This window comes from Scyliorhinus canicula, chromosome 5 (genome assembly GCF_902713615.1).
Source record: "Scyliorhinus canicula chromosome 5, sScyCan1.1, whole genome shotgun sequence".
In the NCBI taxonomy this organism is placed as follows: domain Eukaryota; kingdom Metazoa; phylum Chordata; class Chondrichthyes; order Carcharhiniformes; family Scyliorhinidae; genus Scyliorhinus; species Scyliorhinus canicula.
Window position 1 is genome coordinate 11584044 of NC_052150.1, and position 6000 is coordinate 11590043.

Below are 6000 nucleotides of genomic sequence, written 5' to 3' on the forward strand. Positions count from 1 at the left end.
AGAACAAGCCCCATGTGAATTGTCGTGTGCCTGATCTTCTAGTCACTAAGGTTAAGCACCAGAAAACCTGGAGTGCAGCAAAGCAAATACACAGGCCTACACAGTGAGCACCACCTCCCATAATTTACCACACTCTGCCTCCCCCCCACATCCATTTTAACATAGATGCTCATCTTCCCCTCATCTCTTTATTGACATGGGGATTCCTTACTGACTAACGGTCGCGATTTTCAATGTGTTTTCTTCAGCAGCAAAGCAAACACCAAACAATAACCCCCCCCCCTCCCCAGCCCCCTTCCCCCCCCCCCACCGCCCCGTCCCAGAGCTACTCCTTCTTCAGTCTGAAAGGGGGGAATATTACATTTGGTGCTAAATAGACCATGTTGCTCACTGACAACAGTCTGCCTGGAGGTTAAGAAAATAAAGCATCCTTACAAAACAGCCCATGGCACGGTAGCACAGTGGTTAGCACTGTTGGTCCATAGCGCCAGGGTCCCAGGTTCGATTTCAGGCTTGGGTCACTGTCTGTGTGGAGTCTGCACGTTCTCCCCGTGTCTGCGTGAGTTTCCTCCGGGAGCTCCGGTTTCCTCCCACAAGTCCCGAAAGGCGTGCTTGTTAGGTGAATTGGACATTCTGAATTCTCCCTCTGTGTCCCCGAACAGGCGCCGGAATGTGGGGACTCGGGACTTTTCACAGTAACTTCATTGCAGTGTTAATGTAAGCCTACTTGTTACAATAAAGATTATTATTGTCATTTCTCTTTTCATTTAGTTCAATCCGAGAATTAATCTGATTAATTGATTAGTTGATTAACTGATACTGCCGTCTTCTAGCACACCGGGCAATGTCACTGTCTCCGAGCCGGAAGCTCTGAGTTCCAGCCCCACCCCAGGACTTAATGGCCAAGAAAGGTCCATTCACAACGCAACCAAATGGGTTGATTATCGGCCTGCAAATCCTTCTGACACACACCAACGGCAGGTGACGAGAGTGGGAGTGACTCCTGGTTGGCCGTGCTTGATGCAGAGTGTTGCTCCTGTTGCTTCAGGCTAATGATTTGTTCTATGAAATATGGATACAGAGGTCGGCATGTGCTTTGTTTGCCTCTTACATCTCTAGACCAGGAGAATCCTTCAAAGTCTATAATGATACTACCAGCTGATAGGTATGAATTTGTTTCAAATAATTTCTGAATCTAGATCATTTCCACTCTCTCACTGCATCAATCCTGAATGAGGATGTGTGGATTGCTACATTCCAACAGTGGCTACATTTCAAAGCTTTACTTTGCAGTGGGGGTGGGGGGGGGGGGGGGGTGGGGTGGGGGGGTTGCGAGGTTGCTTCGTTCAGTTGGCTGGGCGGTTGCTTCGAAATACGGAGCATCGCCAACAGCACAGGTTCACCGTCTTTGAGAAGCTATTCGTCCGGGGGGGGGGGGGGAGGATTTGTACAGACTGTAGAATTAATTGCTGGGAAGTATGTTTCCCGGGGTGCTTATGTGTTGTAATCTATTTTGATACATGTTGGTATTAAAATACATTTATAAAAAAAACAGCGCGGGTTCAATTCCCGTGGTTGCTGACGCTTTTCATGCCTTCTCAACCTTGCCCCTCACCTGAGGTGTGGCGACCCTCAGGTTAGATCAGAGGTGGGCAAACTACGGTCTTTATGCGGCCCACCAAGGTCAAGTCATTAAAAAAATATATATATTTAAAAAAAAAAATTTTTTTTTAATAATAAGGTTAATGGGGGGGGGGGGGCTGTTGGGTTACTGGTATAGGGTGGATATATTGACTTGAGTAGGGTGATCATTGCTCGGCACAACATCGAGGGCCGAAGGGCCTGTTCTGTGCTGTTCTATGTTCTATATGAGGCGCCCAGAATCATAACCGGGTGAAGCGCCATTTTTGAAAAGTAGACAAAAAGAGGGCTAAAGGCAGGATGCCGCCGGGGGAAGCGCTGAGGTAAATGCCGCACGCTAATTGGTTACAACCGGGACTATTAATTAATATACTATGCGGCCCTTTGAAATTGTGAATTTCTGAATGTGGCTCTTGCACGGAAAAGTTTGCCCACCCCTGGGTTAGATGAAATGAAATGAAAATCGCTTATTGTCACGAGTAGGCTTCAATGAAGTTACTGTGAAAAGATATCTACCAGTCAGCCCTCTCTCAAAAGGGGAGAACAGCTCCTGGTCCCTAGGGACCATGGCGACTTCCATTTTACACTTCAAAAGTACTTCATTGGCTGCAAAGATCTGAGATCGTAAAGGGTGCTATATAAATGTAATCATTTATTTTCTGAATAATCCTCTGGTTCACATCTAATAATCAATGCCATTATCTTACGCAAAAAGGGACACCAAATGGGTCTCTGGTGAACAATATGTGTTTTGCTACATTTTGGAAACGGACAGGGTGTTAGTCTTATGGAACTTCCCAACTGTCCAGTTTAATTTGCAATATCTCACGGAGCAATGGAAAACCAAAATAACAATTATTATAACATTGTAGTTCTGGGAAACACCACATATTCCATCCGTATACACAGGTATTTCCCCCGAGGGTGTATTGATGGCAACTAATTGCTTCTGCCCCTTTCAAGAAAGGTTTCTGATTTGGTGAATGTATTGCTACTGCAATTCACTGTATTGTACTGTATTATGTTGATGCCCCTGTGGGCTCCGCCTGTGGCTCCGCCCCCTGGGGGGTGGTATATAAACCTGCAGCCTGTAAGCGGCACTCAGTACAGAGCAGTCGCAGGCAGGCACATATCTAGCTTATTAAAACCACTGTTCACTTCTACTAATCGTCTTGTGTGAATTGATGGTCACATCGGATACATTTGGCATGTTAATTGGAACTCTATCTGCAGAGTTGATGGTGTTTGTGACCATATTGAATTGTAAACAAACGCGTGATGTTGATTAATCGTAAAAAAAAAAACCCACATCAAATTGCCCCGGTTCAGAAGTCAGATTAACATCACAAAGAAAGATTTAACAATAGAGGAAGCTTCAAACATTAGAAGATTGATCAAACACCCGTGTCTGCCATTCAGGCATTAATTCGGTACTCTTAGAATAGCAATGGAGCAGCCTCTCAGTCAAGCAACTTGAAACTTTACTGCTGGATTTATGTCTAATTCATAGCAAATCAGGGAAAATGTAGCTCAAAAATATATGTCAACTACTGACATTAAAACCCAGTTGCAATTAGTGAGGTGCCACAGGGTTTGGTACTTGGGCCCAAGCTGTTTACAATCTAAATAAACAACTTGGATACAGGGATAGAAAGCTCTATAACCGAATTTGCAGACAACACACAAATAGGTGGAACAGTAAGTTGCAATGAGGAAATAAGAACCTTACAAATGGATATAGATAGGATAGGAGAGTGAGTCAAAATGTGGCAGATAGAGTTTAACGTGGATAAGGGTGAGGTCACGCATTTTGGTCGGAAAAATGGGAAGGCAACTTATTGTCTAAATGGGGGGAGACTTCAGGATACTCCATTGTAGAGGGATCTGGGTGCCATCGTTCATGAGTCACAGAAAACGAGCATTCAGGTACAGCAGATACTAAATAAAGCAAATGGAATGTTGGCATTTATAGCTAAAGGAATAGAGTATAAAGGTAAGTGTTGGTGCAACTGCACAGGGCATTGGTGAGACCGCACCTGGAGTATTGTGCACAGTTTTGGACCCCTTAGTTGAGGAGGCAGTTCAGAGGAGGTTCACTAGGTTGATTCCAGAGATGAAGGTTTGTCGAATGAGGAGAGATTGAACAGTTTAGGCCAACACTGTCTAGAGTTGCGAAGAATGAGGGGGGGATCAAATTGAGGTATACAAGATGATTAAAGGTATGGATAAGGTAGGTGTGGAGCGGATGCTTCCTCTTGTGGGGCATCTAGAACGAGGTCATTGTCTTAGGATAAGAGGTAGCAAGTTTAAAACAAGAGTTGAGGAGAAACTACTTCTCCCAAAGGGTTGTGAATCTGTGGAATTCGCTACCCCAGAGTGCTGTGCATGCTGGGACAGTGAGTAAATTTTAGGATGAGTTAGATAGATTTTTAATTGGTAATGGGTTGAAGGGGTATGGAGATCAGACAGGAGAATGGAGTTAAGGCCAGGATGAGTTCAGCCTTGATTGAATGGTGGAACAGACTCGATGGGCCATATGGTCTAATTCTGCTCCTGTGTCTAAATGAAGCTCAAATGCAGCCAGAAGCCTGGGGGCAAAGTTCCAGGTTCATGTCCAGCAGTTATACTGAGAAGGCACTTTATTTATATGGAGCTGGGCAGGGCCTATGTCTCTTTGGACATCTCAGGTACTTGCCTGATGCCGAGAGACACTGCAGCATCCAACAACTATCCGGAAGGATGTTTCTCAATATCCCATCAAATCCGTAGTCACCGATGCCTTCCACAAATTTAATCTGTCTCGTGAATATTGCTGAAACGAGAAACACGCTGCCGAAGTTTTTTGTCTTGCACTTATCAGGGAAAATACAAGAATGCCAAATTTCAGATAATCGCAACAATTTATATCACAGGAGAAAAATGGGGCTGATTGATTGGCGAGTCTACTCTGATTGGCTGAGGCCTATTCATGGAGAAAGGAATTGGGATTTAGAGGCTCCTCAAGCCCCCAGGTATTTAAAAAGAGGTGCAGGGCTTGAACATATTCCTTTTGTTTGCAGAGAATGGATTCCTATGTATTATCCTTGCATTTTGAATTACCCGTGAAAAATGAATGGCTTCAGAAACATGTCTCTCATGACAGGAATATTCAAATTGTGTACTACCACCAAATGACTGGTTACACACAATTTTCTTATCTGGGATTGCCCAGAATCTCTTCTCGTGTTACATAGGAACATACCAAGAAAATAGAAACAGGAGGAGGCCATTCGGCCTTTCCAGCCTGCTCCGCCATTCATTATGATCATGGCTGATCATCACATTCAATATTCTAATCCCGCCTTCCCTCCCATATCCCTTGATCCTTTTAGTGTTTTTCATCTGACCAGGTATGCTGCACATCAGGTTCACACTCGCTGCCATATGGAACTCCTGGCACAAGGAGGCACTGCCTTTGATCCTGGCCTCTCCATGTCAATGGCCTTGGAAGGAGCAGCTGAACTCCCTGGAAGGCCCAGCGGGAATCCCCAGACGGGAGCTGGCTCATTGGGTCTGGTCTGGCCTGGCCTTGCTCTGAGCAGCTCCGCCTGCCTCTCACTGGATTTAGGTGGCGGTCTGGTAGAATAGTCAAGCCAGTTTGGCCTCAAACACCTTTAATTGTCACGGAGCCAATAAAATGGAACATCATGCAGCAGGGCTGCATTACATTTTTAGGACTTTTGATAATCATTGATGCACAATCAATGGACACGAAACGTAGGTGAAGTCCGAAACGAAAGGCTTCAATTAGCAAGAAGTGAGCCCGGCAGCAGACGTACAGGAAATGGCCCGGCTGCAGGGGGACACGGATTCTTATACCCCGCCTCGCAGGCGGAGCTACCTTCCTCTTAGCCAATAGGAATACGGAGAGCACAATACTTGGGCCAATGGGCAGCGAGCCCTCTGCACCAATGGCAGCTCACACTCCCAGGTACTGTAATACCCCTAGTCTTACTACCACAATCGTTCTCTTCGTGGAAAGGAATTTGTGATCGAATCGTGAAGAGTTTGAAACAAAGTCAATTCGCATCGAGTCCACTGCTGCCTCACGGCGCCGAGGACCCGGGTTCGATCCCGGCTCACTGTCCGTGTGGAGTTTGCACATTCGCCCCGTGTCTGCATGGGTCTAACCCCCACAGCCCAAAGATGCACAGGGTAGGTGGATTGGCCACGCTAAATTGCCCCTTTATTGGAAACGTTTAAAAACAAACAACTTGCATTGATTTCAGTAAAAACCATTGCTTGGGGGCATTGAAGACAGATACACACAAAGCAGATGGTTCGGTCTGCAGAACATCATACTGACACAATTACAGCCAT